The sequence below is a fragment of the Heterodontus francisci genome, chromosome 8 (assembly GCF_036365525.1).
Source record: "Heterodontus francisci isolate sHetFra1 chromosome 8, sHetFra1.hap1, whole genome shotgun sequence".
Lineage (NCBI taxonomy): Eukaryota > Metazoa > Chordata > Chondrichthyes > Heterodontiformes > Heterodontidae > Heterodontus > Heterodontus francisci.
This window is the reverse complement of record NC_090378.1, coordinates 126,374,293-126,393,515: the sequence shown is the minus strand read 5'-3', so window position 1 is coordinate 126,393,515 and position 19,223 is coordinate 126,374,293.

The following is a 19,223-nucleotide window of genomic DNA, read 5'->3' as shown; positions in this document are numbered from 1 at the left end:
GGGGAGTAGTGAGACGGTGCAGGAGAGCGGTGAGACTGTGCCGGAGAGTGGTGAGACAGTGCAGGGTAGTTGTGAGACAGTGCACGGGAGTGGTGAGACAGTGCAGGGGAGTGGTGAGACAGTGCAGGGGAGTGGTGAGACAGTGCAGGGGAGCGGTGAGACAGTGCAGGGTAGTTGTGAGACAGTGCAGGGGAGTGGTGAAACAGTGCAGAGGAGCGGTGAGACGGTGCAGGGGAGTGGTGAGAGAATGCAGGGGAATGGTGTGACATTGCTGAAGAGTGGTGAGACATTGCAGGAGAGCGGTGAGACAGTGCAGAGTAGTGGTGAGACAGTGCAGGGTCGTTGTGAGACAGTGCAGGGGAGTGGTGAAACAGTGCAGGGGAGCGGTGGGACGGTGCAGGGGAGTGGTGAAACAGTGCAGGGGAGCGGTGAGACAGTGCAGGGTAGTTGGGAGACAGTGCAAGGGAGTGGTGAAACAGTGCAGAGGAGCGGTGAGACGGTGCAGGGGAGTGGTGAGACAATGCAGGGGAGTGGTGTGACATTGCAAGGGAGTGGTGAGACAGTGCAGCGGAGTGGTGAGACAGTGCAAGGGAGTGGTGAGACAGTGCAGAGGAATGGTAAAACAGTGCAGGGTAGAGGTGTGACAGTGCAGGGGAGTGGTGAGACAGTGCAGGGGAGTGGTGAGACAGTGCAGGGGAATGGTAAAACAGTGCAGGGTAGAGGTGAGACAGTGCAGGGGAGTGGTAAAAGAGTGCAGGGGAGCGGTGAGTCCGTGCAGGGGAGTGGAGAGACAGTGCAGGGGAGAGGTGAGACAGTGCAGCGGAGCGGTGAGACAGTGCAGAGGAGCGGTGAGACGGTGCAGGGGAGTTGTGAGACAGTGCAGGGTAGTTGTGAGACAGGGCACGGGAGTGGTGAAACAGTGCAGGGCAGTGGTGAGACATTGCAGGGGAGTGGCGAGACAGTGCAGGGGAGTGGTGAGACATTGTAGGGGAGTGGTGAGACATTGTAGGGGAGTGCAGAGACAGTGCAGGAGAACGGTGAGACGATGCAGGGGAGTAGTGAGACGGTGCAGGAGAGCGGTGAGACTGTGCCGGAGAGTGGTGAGACAGTGCAGGTGAGCGGTGAGACAGTGCAGGGGAGTGGTGAGACAGTGCAGGGGAGTGGTGGGACAGTGCAGGGTAGTGGTGAGACAGTGCAGGGGAGTGGTGAGACAGTGCAGGGGAGCGGTGAGACAGTGCAGGGTAGAACAAAGATAATTACAGCACAGGAACAGGCCCTTCGGCCCTCCAAGCCTGCGCCGATCCAGAGCCTCTCTCTAAACATGTCGCCTATTTTCTAAGCTTCTGTATCTCTTTTCTTCCTGCCCATTCATGTATCTGTCTAGATACATCTTAAAAGACTCCATCGTGCCCGCATCTACCACCTCCGCTGGCAATGCGTTCCAGGTGCCCACCACCCTCTGCGTAAAGAACTTTCCACGCATATCCCCCCTGAACTTTTCCCCTTTCACTTTGAACTCGTGTCCTCTCGTAATTGAAACCCTCACTCTGGGAAAAAGCTTCTTGCTATCCACCCTGTCTATCCCTCTCATGATTTTGTACACCTCAATCAGGTCCCCCCTCAACCTCCGTCTTTCTAATGAAAATAATCCTAATCTACTCAACCTCTCTTCATAGCTAGCGCCCTCCATACCAGGCAACATCCTGGTGAACCTCCTCTGCACCGTCTCCAAAGCATCCACATCCTTTTGATAATGTGGCGACCAGAACTGTACGCAGTATTCCAAATGTGGCCGAACCAAAGTCCTATACAATTGTAACATGACCTGCCAACTCTTGTACCCAATACCCCGTCCAATGAAGGAAAGCATGCCGTATGCCTTCTTGACCACTCTATTGACCTGCGTTGCCACCTTCAGGGAACAATGGACATGAACACCCAAATCTCTCTGGACATCAATTTTCCCCAGGACTTTTCCATTTACTGTATAGTTCACTCTTGAATTGGATCTTCCAAAATGCATCACCTCGCATTTGCCCTGATTGAACTCCATCTGCCATTTCTCTGCCCAACTCTCCAATCTATCTATATTCTGCTGTATTCTCTGACAGTCCCCTTCACTATCTGCTACTCCACCAATCTTAGTGTCGTCTGCAAACTTGCTAATCAGTCCACCTATACTTTCCTCCAAATCATTAATGTATATCACAAACAACAGTGGTCCCAGCACGGATCCCTGTGGAACACCACTGGTCACACGTCTCCATTTTGAGAAACTCCCTTCTACTGCTACTCTCTGTCTCCTGTTGCCCAGCCAGTTCTTTATCCATCTAGCTAGTACACCTTGGACCCCAAGCGCCTTCACTTTCTCCATCAGCCTGCCATGGGGAACCTTATCAAACGCCTTACTGAAGTCCATGTAAATGACATCGACAGCCCTTCCGTCATCAATCAACTTTGTCACTTCCTCAAAGAATTCTATTAAGTTGGTAAGACATGACCTTCCCTGCACAAAACCATGTTGCCTATCACTGATAAGCCCATTTTCTTCCAAATGGGAATAGATCCTATCCCTCAGTATCTTCTCCAGCAGCTTCCCTACCACTGACGTCAGGCTCACCGGTCTATAATTACCTGGATTTTCCCTGCTACCCTTCTTAAGCAAGGGGACAACATTAGCAATTCTCCAGTCCTCCGGGACCTCACCCGTGTTTAAGGATGCTGCAAAGATATCTGTTAAGGCCCCAGCTATTTCCTCTCTCGCTTCCCTCAGTAACCTGGGATAGATCCCATCCGGACCTGGGGACTTGTCCACCTTAATGCCCTTTAGAATACCCAACACTTCCTCCCTCCTTATGCCGACTTGACCTAGAGTAATCAAACATCTGTTCCTAACCTCAACATCCGTCATGTCCCTCTCCTCGGTGAATACCGATGCAAAGTACTCGTTTAGAATCTCACCCATTTTCTCTGAGTCCAAGCATAACATTCCTCCTTTGTCCTTTAGTGGGCCAATCCTTTCTCTAGATACCCTCTTTCTCCTTATATATGAATAAAAGGCTTTGGGATTTTCCTTAACCCTGTTTGCTAAAGATATTTCATGACCCCTTTTAGCCCTCTTAATTCCTCGTTTCAGATTGGTCCTACATTCCCGATATTCTTTCAAAGCTTCGTCTTTCATCAGCCGCCTAGACCTTATGTGTGCTTCCTTTTTCCTCTTAGCTAGTCTCACAATTTCACCTGTCATCCATGGTTCCCTAATCTTGCCATTTCTATCCCTCATTTTCACAGGAACATGTCTCTCCTGCACGCTAATCAACCTCTCTTTCAAAGCCTCCCACATATCACATGTGGATTTACCTTCAAACAGCTGCTCCCAATCTACATTTCCCAGCTCCTGCCGAATTTTGGTATAGTTGGCCTTCCCCCAATTTAGCACTCTTCCTTTAGGACCACTCTCGTCTTTGTCCATGAGTATTTTCAAGCTTACGGAATTGTGATCACTATTCCCAAAGTAGTCCCCTACTGAAACTTCAACAACCTGTGCAGAGGAGCGGTGAGACGGTGCAGGGGAGCGGTGAAACAGTGCAGGGGAGTGGTGAGACATTGCAGAAGAGTGGTGAGACATTGAAGGAGAGCGGAGAGACAGTGCAGGGGAGTGGTGAGACAGTGCAGGGGAGTGGTGAAACAGTGCAGGGGAGCGGTGAGACGGTGCAGGGGAGTGGTGAAACAGTGCAGGGGAGCGCTGAGACAGTGCAGGGGAGTGGTGAAACAGTGCAGAGGAGCGGTGAGACGGTGCAGGGGAGCGTTGAGACAGAGCAGGGGAGTGGTGGAACGGTGCAGGGGAGTGGTGAGACAATGCAGGGGAGTGGTGTGACATTGCAGGGGAGTGGTGAGACAGTGCGCGGAGTGGTGAGACAGTGCAGAGGAGCGGTGAGACGGTGCAGGGGAGCGGTGAAACAGTGCAGGGGAGTGGTGAGACATTGCAGAAGAGTGGTGAGACATTGAAGGGGAGCGGTGAGACGGTGCAGGGGAGTGGTGAAACAGTGCAGGGGAGCGGTGAGACAGTGCAGGGTAGTTGTGAGACAGTGCAGGGTAGTTGTGAGACAGTGCAGGGGAGTGGTGAAACAGTGCAGAGGAGCGGTTAGACGGTGCAGGGGAGCGGTGAAACAGTGCAGGGGAGTGGTAAGACATTGCAGAAGAGTGGTGAGACTTTGAAGGAGAGCGGTGAGACAATGCAGGGGAGTGGTGTGACAGTGCATGGGAATGGTGAGACATTGCAGAAGAGTGGTGAGACATTGCAGGGGAGTGGTGAGACAGTGCAGGGGAGTGGTGGGACAGTGCAGGGTAGTGGTGAGACAGTGCAGGGGAGTGGTGAAACAGTGCAGAGGAGCGGTGAGACGGTGCAGGGAAGCGGTGAGACAGTGCAGGGGAGTGGTGAGACAGTGCAGGGGAGAGGTGGGACAGTGCAGGGTAGTGGTGAGACAGTGCAGGGGATTGGTGAGACTGTGCAGGGGAGCGGTGAGACAGTGCAGGGTTGTTGTGAGACAGTGCAGGGGAGTGGTGAAACAGTGCAGAGGAGCGGTGAGACGGTGCAGGGGAGCGGTGAGACAGAGCAGGGGAGTGGTGAGACGGTGCAGGGGAGTGGTGAGACAATGCAGGGGAGTGGTGTGACATTGCAGGGGATTGGTGAGACAGTGCGGCGGAGTGGTGAGACAGTGCAGAGGAGCGGTGAGACAGTGCAGGGGAGCGGTGAGACAGTGCAGGGGAGTGGTGAGACATTGCAGAAGAGTGGTGAGACATTGAAGGAGAGCGGAGAGACAGTGCAGGGGAGTGGTGTGACAGTGCAGGGGAGTAGTGAGACAGTGCAGGGTAGTTGTGAGACAGTGCACGGGAGTGGTGAAACAGTGCAGGGGAGTGGTGAGACATTGCAGGAGAGCGGTGAGACAGTGCAGGGGAGCGGTGAGACGGTGCAGGGGTGTGGTGAGACAGTGCAGGGGAGTTGTTAGACAGTGCAGAGCAGTTGTGAGACAGTGCAGGGGAGTGGTGAAACAGTGCAGGGGAGTGGTGAGACATTGCAGGAGAGCGGTGAGACTGTCCAGGGGAGCGGCGACACGGTGCAGGGGTGTGGTGAGACAGAGCAGGGGAGTTGTGAGACAGTGCAGGGTAGTTGTGAGACAGTGCAGGGGAGTGGTGAAACAGTGCAGGGGAGTGGTGAGACAATGCAGGAGAGCGGTCAGACAGTGTAGGGGAGTGCTGAGACAGTGCAGGGGAGTGGTGAGACATTGCAGGGGAGTGGTGAAACAGTGCAGGGGAGAGGTGAGACGGTGCAGGGGAGCGGTGAGACATTGCAGGAGAGTTGTGAGACAGTGCAGGGTAGTTGTGAGACAGTGCAGGGGAGTTGTGAGACAGTGAAGGGTAGTTGTGAGACAGTGCAGGGGAGCGGTGAGACGCTGCAGGGCAGTTGTGAGACAGTGCAGGGTCGTTGTGAGACAGTGCACGGGAGTGGTGAAACAGTGCAGGGGAGTTGTGAGACATTGTAGGGGAGTGCAGAGACAGTGCAGGAGAAAGGTGAGACGGTGCAGGGGAGTAGTGAGACGGTGCAGAAGAGCGGTGAGACTGTGCTGCAGAGTGGTGAGACAGTGCAGGTGAGCGGTGAGACACTGCAGGGGAGTGGTAAAACATTGCAGGGGAGCGGTGAGACAGTGCAGGGGAGTGGTGAGACAGTGCAGGGGAGTGGTAAAGCAGTGCAGGGGAGCGGTGAGTCCGTGCAGGGGAGAGGTGAGACAGTGCAGCGGAGCGGTGAGACAGTGCAGAGGAGCGGTGAGACGGTGCAGGGGACTTGTGAGACAGTGCAGGGTAGTTGTGAGACAGTACGGTGGAGCGGTGAGACGCTGCAGGGCAGTTGTGAGACAGTGCAGGGTAGTTGTGAGACAGTGCAGGAGAGCGGTGAGACAGTGCAGGGGAGTGGTGTGACATTGCAGGGGAGTGGTGAGACAGTGCAGGGGAGTGGTGGGACAGTGCAGGGTAGTGGTGAGACAGTGCAGGGAAGCGGTGAGACAGTGCAGGGGAGTGGTGAGACAGTGCAGGGGAGAGGTGGGACAGTGCAGGGTAGTGGTGAGACAGTGCAGGGGATTGGTGAGACTGTGCAGGGGAGCGGTGAGACAGTGCAGGGTTGTTGTGAGACAGTGCAGGGGAGTGGTGAAACAGTGCAGAGGAGCGGTGAGACGGTGCAGGGGAGCGGTGAGACAGAGCAGGGGAGTGGTGAGACGGTGCAGGGGAGTGGTGAGACAATGCAGGGGAGTGGTGTGACATTGCAGGGGATTGGTGAGACAGTGCGGCGGAGTGGTGAGACAGTGCAGAGGAGCGGTGAGACGGTGCAGGGGAGCGGTGAGACAGTGCAGGGGAGTGGTGAGACATTGCAGAAGAGTGGTGAGACATTGAAGGAGAGCGGAGAGACAGTGCAGGGGAGTGGTGTGACAGTGCAGGGGAGGAGTGAGACAGTGCAGGAGAGCGGTGAGACTGTGCAGGGGAGCGGCGACACGGTGCAGGGGTGTGGTGAGACAGAGCAGGGGAGTTGTGAGACAGTGCAGGGTAGTTGTGAGACAGTGCAGGGGAGTGGTGAGACAGTGCAGCGGAGTGGTGAGACAGTGCATGGGAGTGGTGAGACAGTGCAGGGGAATGGTAAAACAGTGCAGGGTAGAGGTGAGACAGTGCAGGGGAGTGGTGAGACAGTGCAGGGGAGTGGTGAGACAGTGCAGGGGAATGGTAAAACAGTGCAGGTTAGAGGTGAGACAGTGCAGGGGAGTGGAGAGACAGTGCAGGGGAGAGGTGAGACAGTGCAGCGGAGTGGTGAGACAGTGCAGAGGAGCGGTGAGACGGTGCAGGGGAGTTGTGAGACAGTCAGGGTAGTTGTGAGACAGTGCGGGGGAGCGGTGAGACGCTGCAGGGCAGTTGTGAGACGCTGCAGGGCAGTTGTGAGACAGTGCAGGGTAGTTGTGAGACAGGGCACGGGAGTGGTGAAACAGTGCAGGGGAGCGGTGAGACAGTGCAGGGGAGTGGTGAGACAGTGCAGGGTAGTGGTGAGACAGTGCAGGGGAGTGGTGAGACAGTGCAGGGGAGCGGTGAGACAGTGCAGGGGAGTGGTGAGACAGTGCCGGGGAGTGGTGAAACAGTGCAGAGGAGAGATGAGACGGTGCAGGGGACCGGTGAGACGGTGCAGGTGAGTGGTCAGAGAATGCAGGGGAGTGGTGTGACATTGATGAAGAGTGGTGAGACATTGAAGGAGAGCGGTGAGACAGTGCAGGGAGTGGTGTGACAGTGCAGGGTAGTTGTGAGACATTGCAGAAGAGTGGTGAGACGTTGAAGGAGAGCGGTGAGACAGTGCACGGGAGTGGTGAGACAGTGCAGGGTAGTTGTGAGACAGTGCAGGGGAGTGGTGAAACAGTGCAGGGGAGTGGTGAGACAGTGCAGGGGAGTGGTGAGACAGTGCAGGGTAGTGGTGAGACAGTGCAGGGGAGTGGTGAAACAGTGCAGAGGAGCGGTGAGACGGTGCAGGGGAGCGGTGAGACGGTGCAGGGGAGTGGTGAGATAATGCAGGGGAGTGGTGTGACATTGAAGGGGAGTGGTGAGACAGTGCAGGGGAATGGTATAACAGTGCAGGGGAGCGGTGAGTCCGTGCAGGGGAGTGGTGAGACAGTGCAGGGTAGTGGTGAGACTGTGCAGGAGAGTGGTGAAACAGTGCAGAGGAGCGGTGAGACGGTGCAGGGGAGCGGTGAGACAGGGCAGGGGAGTGGTCAGAGAATGCAGGGGAGTGGTTTGACATTGATGAAGAGTGGTGAGACATTGAAGGAGAGCGGTGAGACAGTGCAGGGGAGTGGTGTGACAGTGCAGGGTAGTTGTGAGACAGTGCAGGGTAGTTGTGAGACAGTGCAGGGGAGTGGTGAAACAGTGCAGAGGAGCGGTGAGACGGTGCAGGGGAGCGGTGAGACAGTGCAGGGGAGTGGTGAGACATTGCAGAAGAGTGGTGAGACATTGAAGGAGAGCGGTGAGACAGTGCACGGGAGTGGTGAGACAGTGCAGGGTAGTTGTGAGACAGTGCAGGGGAGTGGTGAAACAGTGCAGGGGAGTGGTGAGACAGTGCAGGGGAGTGGTGAGATAGTGCAGGGTCGTGGTGAGACAGTGCAGGGGAGTGGTGAGACAGTGCAGGGGAGTGGTAAGACAGTGCAGGGTAGTTGTGAGACAGTGCAGGGGAGTGGTGTAACAGTGCAGAGGAGCGGTGAGACGGTGCAGGGTAGCAGTGAGACAGTGCAGGGGAGTGGTGAGACGGTGCAGGGGAGTGGTAAGACAATGCAGGGGAGTGGTGTGACATTGCAGGGGAGTGGTGAGACAGTGCAGCGGAGTGGTGAGACAGTGCTGGGGAGTGGTGAGACAGTGCAGGGGAATGGTAAAACAGTGCAGGGTCGAGGTGAGACAGTGCAGGGGAGTGGTGAGACAGTGCAGGGGAGTGGTGAGACAGTGCAGGGGAATGGTAAAACAGTGCAGGGTAGAGGTGAGACAGTGCAGGGGAGTGGTAAAACAGTGCAGGGGAGCGGCGAGTCCGTGAAGGGGAGTGGAGAGACAGTGCAGGGGAGAGGTGAGACAGTGCAGCGGAGCGGTGACACAGTGCAGAGGAGCGGTGAGACGATGCCGGGGAGTTGTGAGACAGTGCAGGGTAGTTGTGAGACAGTGCGGGGGAGCGGTGAGATGCTGCAGGGCAGTTGTGAGACAGTGCAGGGTAGTTGTGAGACAGTGCAGGGGAGCGGTGAGACAGTGCAGGGTAGTTGTGAGACAGTGCACGGGACTGGTGAAACAGTGCAGGGGAGTGGTGAGACAGTGCAGGGTAGTGGTGAGACAGTGCAGGGGAGTGGTGAGACAGTGCAGGGGAGCGGTGAGACAGTGCAGGGTAGTTGTGAGACAGTGCAGGGGAGTGGTGAAACAGTGCAGAGGAGCGGTGAGACGGTGCAGGGGAGCGGTGAGACAGTGCAGGGGAGTGGTGAGACGGTGCAGGGGAGTGTTGAGAGAATGCAGGGGAGTGGTGTGACATTGCTGAAGAGTGGTGAGACATTGCAGGAGAGCGGTGAGACAGTGCAGGGGAGTGGTGAGACAGTGCAGGGGAGTGGTGAGACAGTGCAGGGGAGTGCTGAGACAGTGCAGGGTAGTTGTGAGACAGTGCAGGGGAGTGGTGAAACAGTGCAGAGGAGCGGTGAGACGGTGCACGGGAGTGGTGAGACAGTGCAGGGGAGTGGTGAGACGGTGCAGGGGAGTGGTGAGACAATGCAGGGGGTGGTGTGACATTGTAGGGGAGTGGTGAGACAGTGCAGCGGAGTGGTGAGACAGTGCAAGGGAGTGGTGAAACAGTGCAGGGGAGAGGTAAAACAGTGCAGGGTAGAGGTGAGACAGTGCAGGGGAGTTTTGAGACAGTACGGGGGAGCGGTGAGATGCTGCAGGGCAGTTGTGAGACAGTGCAGGGGAGTGGAGAGACAGTGCAGGGCAGAGGTGAGACAGTGCAGCGGAGCGGTGATACAGTGCAGAGGAGCGGTGAGACGGTGCAGGGGAGTTGTTGGACAGTGCAGGGTAGTTGTGAGACAGTACGGGGGAGCGGTGAGATGCTGCAGGGCAGTTGTGAGACAGTGCAGGGTAGTTGTGAGACAGTGCAGGGGAGCGGTGAGACAGTGCAGGGTAGTTGTGAGACAGTGCACGGGAGTGGTGAAACAGTGCAGGGGAGTCGTGAGACAGTGCAGGGGAGTGGTGAGACAGTGCAGGGTAGTGGTGAGACAGTGCAGGGGAGTGGTGAGACAGTGCAGGGGAGCGGTGAGACAGTGCAGGGTAGTTGTGAGACATTGCAGGGGAGTGGTGAAACAGTGCAGAGGAGCGGTGAGACGGTGCAGGGGAGCGGTGAGACGGTGCAGGGGAGTGGTGAGAGAATGCAGGGGAGTGGTGTGACATTGATGAAGAGTGGTGAAACACTGCAGGGGAGCGGTGAGACGGTGCAGGGGAGTGGTGAGACGGTGCAGGGGTGTGGTGAAACAGTGCAGGGGAGCGGTGAGACAGTGCAGGGTAGTTGTGAGACATTGCAGGGGAGTGGTGAAACAGTGCAGGAGAGCGGTGAAACAGTGCAGGGGAGCGGTGAGACAGTGCAGGGTTGTTGTGAGATAGTGCAGGGTAGTTGTGAGACATTGCAGGGGAGTGGTGAAACAGTGCAGAGGAGCGGTGAAACAGTGCAGGGGAGCGGTGAGACAGTGCAGGGGAGTGGTGAGACAGTGCAGGGTTGTTGTGAGATAGTGCAGGGTTGTTGTGAGATAGTGCAGGGTAGTTGTGAGACATTGCAGGGGAGTGGTGAAACAGTGCAGGGGAGCGGTGAGACAGTGCAGGGGAGTGGTGAGACAGTGCAGGGGAGTAGTGAGTCCGTGCAGGGCATTGGAGAGACAGTGCAGGGGAGAGGTGAGACAGTGCAGGGTAGTTGTGAGACAGTGCGCGGGAGTGGTGAAACAGTGCAGGGGAGTGGTGAGACAGTGCAGGGGAGTGGTGAGACAGCGCAGGGGAGCGGTGAGACAGTGCAGGGTAGTTGTGAGACAGTGCGCGGGAGTGGTGAAACAGTGCAGGGGAGTGGTGAGACAGTGCAGGGGAGTGGTGAGACAGTGCAGGGCAGTGGTGAGACAGTGCAGGGGAGTGGTGAGACAGTGCAGGGGAGCGGTGAGACAGTGCAGGGTAGTTGTGAGACAGTGCAGGGGAGTGGTGAAACAGTGCAGAGGAGCGGTGAGACGGTGCATGGAGCGGTGAGACGGTGCAGGGGAGCGGTGAGACAGTGCAGGGGAGTGGTGAGACGGTGCAGGGGAGTGGTGAGAGAATGCAGGGGAGTGGTGTGACTTTGCTGAAGAGTGGTGAGACATTGCAGGAGAGCGGTGAGACAGTGCAGGGGAGTGGTGAGACAGTGCAGGGTAGTTGTGAGACAGTGCAGGGGAGTGGTGAAACAGTGCAGGGGAGCGGTGAAGCAGTGCAGGGGAGCGGTGAGACTGTGCAGGGGAGTGGTGAAACAGTGCAGGGGAGTGGTGTGACATTGCAGGGGAGTGGTGAGACAGTGCAGCGGAGTGGTGAGACAGTGCAAGGAAGTGGTGAGACAGTGCAGGGGAGAGGTAAAACAGTGCAGGGTAGAGGTGAGACAGTGCAGGGGAGTTTTGAGACAGTGCAGGGGAGTGGTGAGACAGTGCAGGGGAATGGTAAAACAGTGCAGGGGAGCGGTGAGTCCGTGCAGGGGAGTTGAGAGACAGTGCAGGGCAGAGGTGAGACAGTGCAGCGGAGCGGTGATACAGTGCAGAGGAGCGGTGAGACGGTGCAGGGGAGTTGTTAGACAGTGCAGGGTAGTTGTGAGACAGTACGGGGGAGCGGTGAGATGCTGCAGGGAAGTTGTGAGACAGTGCAGGGTAGTTGTGAGACAGTGCAGGGGAGCGGTGAGACAGTGCAGGGTAGTTGTGAGACAGTGCACGGGAGTGGTGAAACAGTGCAGGGGAGTCGTGAGACAGTGCAGGGGAGTGGTGAGACAGTGCAGGGTAGTGGTGAGACAGTGCAGGGTAGTTGTGAGACATTGCAGGGGAGTGGTGAAACAGTGCAGAGGAGCGGTGAGACGGTGCAGGGGAGCGGTGAGACGGTGCAGGGGAGTGGTGAGAGAATGCAGGGGAGTGGTGTGACATTGATGAAGAGTGGTGAAACACTGCAGGGGAGCGGTGAGACAGTGCAGGGGAGTGGTGAGACGGTGCAGGGGTGTGGTGAAACAGTGCAGGGGAGCGGTGAGACAGTGCAGGGTTGTTGTGAGACAGTGCAGGGTAGTTGTGAGACATTGCAGGGGAGTGGTGAAACAGTACAGAGGAGCGATGAAACAGTGCAGGGGAGCGGTGAGACAGTGCAGGGGAGTGGTGAGACAGTACAGAGGAGTGGTGAGACAGTGCAGGGGAGTGGTGAGACAGTGCAGGGGAATGGTAAAACAGTGCAGGGTAGAGGTGAGACAGTTGAGGGGAGTGGTGAGACAGTGCAGGGGAGTGGTGAGACAGTGCAGGGGAGTGGTAAAACAGTGCAGGGGAGCGGTGAGCCCGTGCAGGGGATTGGAGAGACAGTGCAGGGGAGAGGTGAGACAGTGCAGGGGATTGGAGAGACAGTGCAGGGTAGTTGTGAGACAGCGCAGGGGAGCGGTGAGACAGTGCAGGGTAGTTGTGAGACAGTGCACGGGAGTGGTGAAACAGTGCAGGGGAGTGGTGAGACAGTGCAGGGGAGTGGTGAGACAGTGCAGGGTAGTGGTGAGACAGTGCAGGGGAGTGGTGAGACAGTGCAGGGGAGCGGTGAGACAGTGCAGGGTAGTTGTGAGACAGTGCAGGGGAGTGGTGAAACAGTCCAGAGGAGCGGTGAGACGGTGCATGGAGCGGTGAGACGGTGCAGGGGAGCGGTGAGACAGTGCAGGGGAGTGGTGAGACGGTGCAGGGGAGTGGTGAGAGAATGCAGGGGAGTGGTGTGACTTTGCTGAAGAGTGGTGAGACATTGCAGGAGAGCGGTGAGACAGTGCAGGGGAGTGGTGAGACAGTGCAGGGTAGTTGTGAGACAGTGCAGGGGAGTGGTGAAACAGTGCAGGGGAGCGGTGAAACAGTGCAGGGGAGCGGTGAGACTGTGCAGGGGAGTGGTGAAACAGTGCAGGGGAGCGGTGAGACAGTGCAGGGTAGTTGTGAGACAGTGCAGGGTAGTTGTGAGACAGTGCAGGGGAGTGGTGAAACAGTGCAGAGGAGCGGTGGGACGGTGCAGGGGAGCGGTGAGACAGTGCAGGGGAGTGGTGTGACAGTGCAGGGGAGTTGTGAGACAGTGAAGTGTAGTTGTGAGACAGTGCACGGGAGTGGTGAACCAGTGCAGGGGAGTGGTGAGACATTGCAGGAGAGCGGTGAGACAGTGCAGGGGAGCGGTGAGACGGTGCAGGGGTGTGGTGAGACAGTGCAGGGGAGTTGTGAGACAGTACAGGGTAGTTGTGAGACAGTGCAGGGGAGTGGTGAAACAGTGCAGGGGAGTGGTGAGACATTGCAGGAGAGCGGTGAGACTGTGCAGGGGAGGGGTGAGACGGTGCAGGGGAGTGGTGAGACGGTGCAGGGGAGCGTGTAGACGCTGCAGGGCAGTTGTGAGACAGTGCAGGGTAGTGGTGAGACAGTGCAGGGGAGCGGTGAGACAGTGCAGGGTAGTTGTGAGACAGTGCACGGGAGTGGTGAAACAGTGCAGGGGAGTGGTGAGACAGTGCAGGGTGGTGGTGAGACAGTGCAGGGGAGTGGTGAGAGAATGCAGGGGAGTGGTGTGACATTGATGAAGAGTGGTGAAACACTGCAGGGGAGCGGTGAGACGGTGCAGGGGAGTGGTGAGACGGTGCAGGGGTGTGGTGAAACAGTGCAGGGGAGCGGTGAGACAGTGCAGGGTTGTTGTGAGACAGTGCAGGGTAGTTGTGAGACATTGCAGGGGAGTGGTGAAACAGTACAGAGGAGCGGTGAAACAGTGCAGGGGAGCGGTGAGACAGTGCAGGGGAGTGGTGAGACAGTACAGAGGAGTGGTGAGACAGTGCAGGGGAGTGGTGAGACAGTGCAGGGGAATGGTAAAACAGTGCAGGGTAGAGGTGAGACAGTTGAGGGGAGTGGTGAGACAGTGCAGGGGAGTGGTGAGACAGTGCAGGGGAATGGTAAAACAGTGCAGGGTAGAGGTGAGACAGTGCAGGGGAGTGGTAAAACAGTGCAGGGGAGCGGTGAGTCCGTGCAGGGGATTGGAGAGACAGTGCAGGGTAGTTGTGACACAGCGCAGGGGAGCGGTGAGACAGTGCAGGGTAGTTGTGAGACAGTGCACGGGAGTGGTGAAACAGTGCAGGGGAGTGGTGAGACAGTGCAGGGGAGTGGTGAGACAGTGCAGGGTAGTGGTGAGACAGTGCAGGGGAGTGGTGAGACAGTGCAGGGGAGTGGTGAGACAGTGCAGGGTAGTTGTGAGACAGTGCAGGGGAGTGGTGAAACAGTCCAGAGGAGCGGTGAGACGGTGCATGGAGCGGTGAGACGGTGCAGGGGAGCGGTGAGACAGTGCAGGGGAGTGGTGAGACGGTGCAGGGGAGTGGTGAGAGAATGCAGGGGAGTGGTGTGACTTTGCTGAAGAGTGGTGAGACATTGCAGGAGAGCGGTGAGACAGTGCAGGGGAGTGGTGAGACAGTGCAGGTTAGTTGTGAGACAGTGCAGGGGAGTGGTGAAACAGTGCAGGGGAGCGGTGAAACAGTGCAGGGGAGCGGTGAGACTGTGCAGGGGAGTGGTGAAACAGTGCAGGGGAGCGGTGAGACAGTGCAGGGTAGTTGTGAGACAGTGCAGGGTAGTTGTGAGACAGTGCAGGGGAGTGGTGAAACAGTGCAGAGGAGCGGTGGGACGGTGCAGGGGAGCGGTGAGACAGTGCAGGGGAGTGGTGAGACATTGCAGAAGAGTGGTGAGACATTGAAGGAGAGCGGTGAGACAGTGCAGGGGAGTGGTGTGACAGTGCAGGGGAGTTGTGAGACAGTGAAGTGTAGTTGTGAGACAGTGCACGGGAGTGGTGAACCAGTGCAGGGGAGTGGTGAGACATTGCAGGAGAGCGGTGAGACAGTGCAGGGGAGCGGTGAGACGGTGCAGGGGTGTGGTGAGACAGTGCAGGGGAGTTGTGAGACAGTGCAGGGTAGTTGTGAGACAGTGCAGGGGAGTGGTGAAACAGTGCAGGGGAGTGGTGAGACATTGCAGGAGAGCGGTGAGACTGTGCAGGGGAGGGGTGAGACGGTGCAGGGGAGTGGTGAGACAGTGCAGGGGAGCGGTGAGACAGTGCAGGGTAGTTGTGAGACAGTGCACGGGAGTGGTGAAACAGTGCAGGGGAGTGGTGAGACAGTGCAGGGTAGTGGTGAGACAGTGCAGGGGAGTGGTGAGACAGTGCAGGGGAGCGGTGAGACAGTGCAGGGTAGTTGTGAGACATTGCAGGGGAGTGGTGAAACAGTGCAGAGGAGCGGTGAGACGGTGCAGGGGAGCGGTGAGACAGTGCAGGGGAGTGGTGAGACGGTGCAGGGGAGTGGTGAGAGAATGCAGGGGAGTGGTGTGACATTGCTGAAGAGTGGTGAGACATTGCAGGAGAGCGGTGAGACAGTGCAAAGGAGTGGTGAGATAGTGCAGGGTAGTTGTGAGACAGTGCAGGGGAGTGGTGAGACGGTGCAGGGGAGTGGTGAGAGAATGCAGGGGAGTGGTGTGACATTGCTGAAGAGTGGTGAGACATTGCAGGAGAGCGGTGAGACAGTGCAGGGGAGTGGTGAGACGGTGCAGGGGAGTGGTGAGACGGTGCAGGGGAGTGGTGAGACGCTGCAGGGGAGAGGTGAGATGGTGCAGGGGAGAGGTGAGACGTTGCAGGTGATCTGGTGAGAAATCTTCCTCCTCATCCTCAGAGGATGACGGGATTCCAGTGGCACCAGTAGATGACCTTCACTTCGAGTTGCCATGATCTGCACGTGGAATCACAAATATTTCGGGCTTCTGCTGCATGTTTTTGCTGTTGTCAACCCTGTGTGATATGGTTCTTTGAAAAGGGCAGTGGTGGGTACATGAAGGCAATGCCTCCTTATTCTCTTGGTTGGAGACTCCAGTCTCTCTTTCTGCTATGAAATAGCCGCCCTGGAGCCTGCTGATTCCAGGGCCTCCTCTTCTGTCGGGTTTAGTTCTCGGATTCCAGGATCCCACCTCCAGTCTTCACCCTCACCCTGGTGTTCTGCCAATGGTGTCTCACCACCCACCCTGTCCTCCAATGGGTGGGGCCCTGCACCTCCTGTATTCAATGTGACAAACGGCGATGCCAGCCTCATCTGCTCCCACCACCGGGACCCATGACAGGCTGATAAAATTCAGCCCAGGGTGTGTAAGCAATCTCCATTTCATGTCCACTCTATATTCACTGACAGACCAAACAGCTCCTTTTCTTTCTGTGGCTGTAAAGCTGCTGGCGTTACCTCCTGTTCCATCCACTGCACAGCTGCTTAGACAAGACTTCAGCACCACCCTGCCTGGGCACACAGCCTTTTCTACCCATCTCCACTACTTCAATAACTAATAAACAATCCTGCAGGGATGGAACCCTGGTGGCCTTCCGTGGTTTTTGGCCGCACCACGGAGAATAGAATGATGGGTCTGTTGTTCTTTTTGGGGGGAGGCAGCGGGGGGGAGTTGTGGATTTCGAAAGAACTGAGACATATCAGACAGGAGGTCAGAGGTCGGGTCCGACTGCTGAGTCAGCTGTGTGAGCCTTGCTCCTTCAACCTGCCAGTTCAGTGTGCACATATTTGAGGCACCCAACCTTGTCTTTATCGGGTATGCTGCCATAATCCTGCAGTAAAACTGTTGCCTTTAATCAATTTACAGGCAGTTCCTTGAATACAATCATTGATAGGTGACCCAGTTCACTGATAATTTACTCTGTAGAGTTACTCTGCAGCAGTGTAATTATTACTAAAAACCCTTCAGCACTATTGACCGGCACAGCAGCTTTCTGTTCTGTATTGGCTGACATTTTCTTCAAGCTTGGAAGATCTCTATCAATCAGAAGAACAGCCTGGAAAATGAGAGGAGCTTACATGTCCTGAGTCTGGTCAATCCCAGGTGCCCGTTTCCAAATCCAAACTTAACCATAAAAATACATGGAAATGTGCAATCAAACAACACAAAAGGAGGTCATTCGGTCCCTCCTGCCTGTGCTGGCTCGATGAAAGAGCAATCTAATTAGTTCCACACCCTCTGCTATTTCCCATAGCCCTGCAAATCCTTTTTTTTAAGCTGAGATCCAATTCCCTTTTGAAAGTTCATTTAACATGCTGCCTGCAATGCAATGAGCAGGTACAGGTTAGCCACCTAACCCTATTGTGTGTTCCTTGAGGCTCAGTGTTAGTAGAGACTTGACACAGAGAGTGACCACTCCAGATGGGATCAGTAACACAGTGTTGTGAGTTCTTTATTGAGTAATGGTAGAGCAGCGAGTACATTGATATATTCACTGCACAGGCATTTCTTCAAAACTGCTAAACACTCAGAATCACATGGTGTGTGACATCATAGCTCTGACAGAGCTAACATGATCGTATAGCCACACCTCTTAAAGGTGCACACACACAATAACCCCTTTTTCCCAAAAGGAAAAGAAAACATTATTACATATTTAAATATCTCCTCTGGGCAAGTAGAAGCTAATTGTATACATGTACAGAAAACTATTAGGATATAATACAAAAGGGAAACAAAGAATATGCAAGAACATCAATAGCACAATTGTAAAGGTGGTTTAATAACTCTGCCAGATTTTGAAACAGGGTAGAAGCTCTCAGATGTGTGTGAATTGAATTTCGTGGAAGAAGAATGTCAGGCTCTGTCTGAGATCTAGTCTTTGATTTACAATGGAGTCTTCCATGGACTTGGGATAATGACCACTCCTATTCGACCTCGGTTACGACACAATGTGGCCCCAGTAGGTGTGGTTTCTTCCTAAGAACGTGGTTCTGGTCGAATTTTGGAGGCTATTACAGAACTTCATGTTCCAATGATAGGGTTTTGGATGGTAACTTGCTGGCCAATTCTAATTTGGGAAGTTCACTCCCAGCATGATTGTCTCGCATCTCTAACTTCAGGGTAGACAGATCGGTGGAAGTCAGGAAGATTTGTACAAACCTGATGCCCAAACAGGAGATCGGTGGGGACATAAGAGTAGAGCTCAGTGCAGTTGCACGTCGGTGAAGCATGGGCAATGTGTATATCCTCACCCATCTGCTGGCACTTCAGCATCAATGACTTGACAGTGGGAATCAAATGTTCCGTAAGGCTGTTGGAACATGGATAGTGGGTGATAATGTGGTGTTTAACACCCCATTTCATGTACATGTCATGGAATGATCCGCCAGCGTACTGAGGGCTGTTATCAGAGATCACCTCCAAACAGGCTGAAAATAGAACTGAGGGTAGAACTCGATGTGTCACGGAGGCGGCAGATGATTGCATATTTGGAGAAATAATCCATGACAACAAGGTAGTCGGTGTTGTGAACATGAAACTGATCCACGGCTATCTTAACCCATGAGGCTGCAGGAACCTCGTGGGGGGGTGAGGGCCTCTCTATACTGCCTTGACTGGTGAGCCTGACACACCTGGCAGGCTTGGACAGCAGACGGGATGTCATCATGAATCCCCAGCCAGTAGACAGTGTCCTGGGCCAATCACTTGGTATAGTCAATGCCCATGTGTGACTGGTGAAACTGCTGGACGATATCTGCACGTAGTGACACAGGGATCAGGACTTGTCTGCCCTTGAAGACCACACCATGCACGATGCCCAGCTCATCCCTGAAGGCCCAGAATGACCTAATGGACTTGGCAACGTCCTGAATGGACTCTTGCACTATGGTCTTCCAGAGCTCCTGGATAAAGTGGGGTCTTCCGCCATCTCTGCCTGCAGCTGGTCACACTTCAGCTGTGCGAAGTGGAATGAAGTTGATGGACTTTACGTCCTGTAACGTGATGTCGACAAAGTCGCCTTGCCATTCCACTGAGGCGTCTTCAGTGTCCGCCAGGTTGGGCAGCCGGCTCAGTGTGTCGGAGGTTTACCTGGCTTGTATTTCACTTCACAGTTGTAGCCTTGTATCTTTACCAGTAGATGCTGGAGATATGGGGGTGCACTCATCAGTGACCTACACCAGATCATCTCTGAAGGCTTGTGGATGGTTTCCACCATGAAAACTTTGCCAAAAAGTTATGTGCGGAAGCATGTGATGCCAAAAACGAAAGCCAGAGTCTCCCTCTCAACATTGGAATAGTTGGCTTGGGCTTGCAGCAAGGCTTTGGATGAGAAGGCGACCGGTCACCCCTTCTGAAGTAGGCAGGCACCCAAGCCCTTCTGTGAGGCGTCCACCTCCAGCGTGGTGACCTCTGTGAAGTCCTAGAACTGCAGCACTGAAGCACTCTCAGTCAGTGAGGTCTGCACTTGGCCAAAGACGTGCTGATGGTCTTCATGCCAGAGGAAGGGGGTGTCCTTCTTCAGAAGATCTCTCTGCGGCGCTGCCTGCTGAGCAAACCCTGCGATGAAGGGGGAGAGGAAATTGAAGAAACCCAGGCGTCGCTTTAGGTCCTCTTTATCCTGCGAGATACACATTG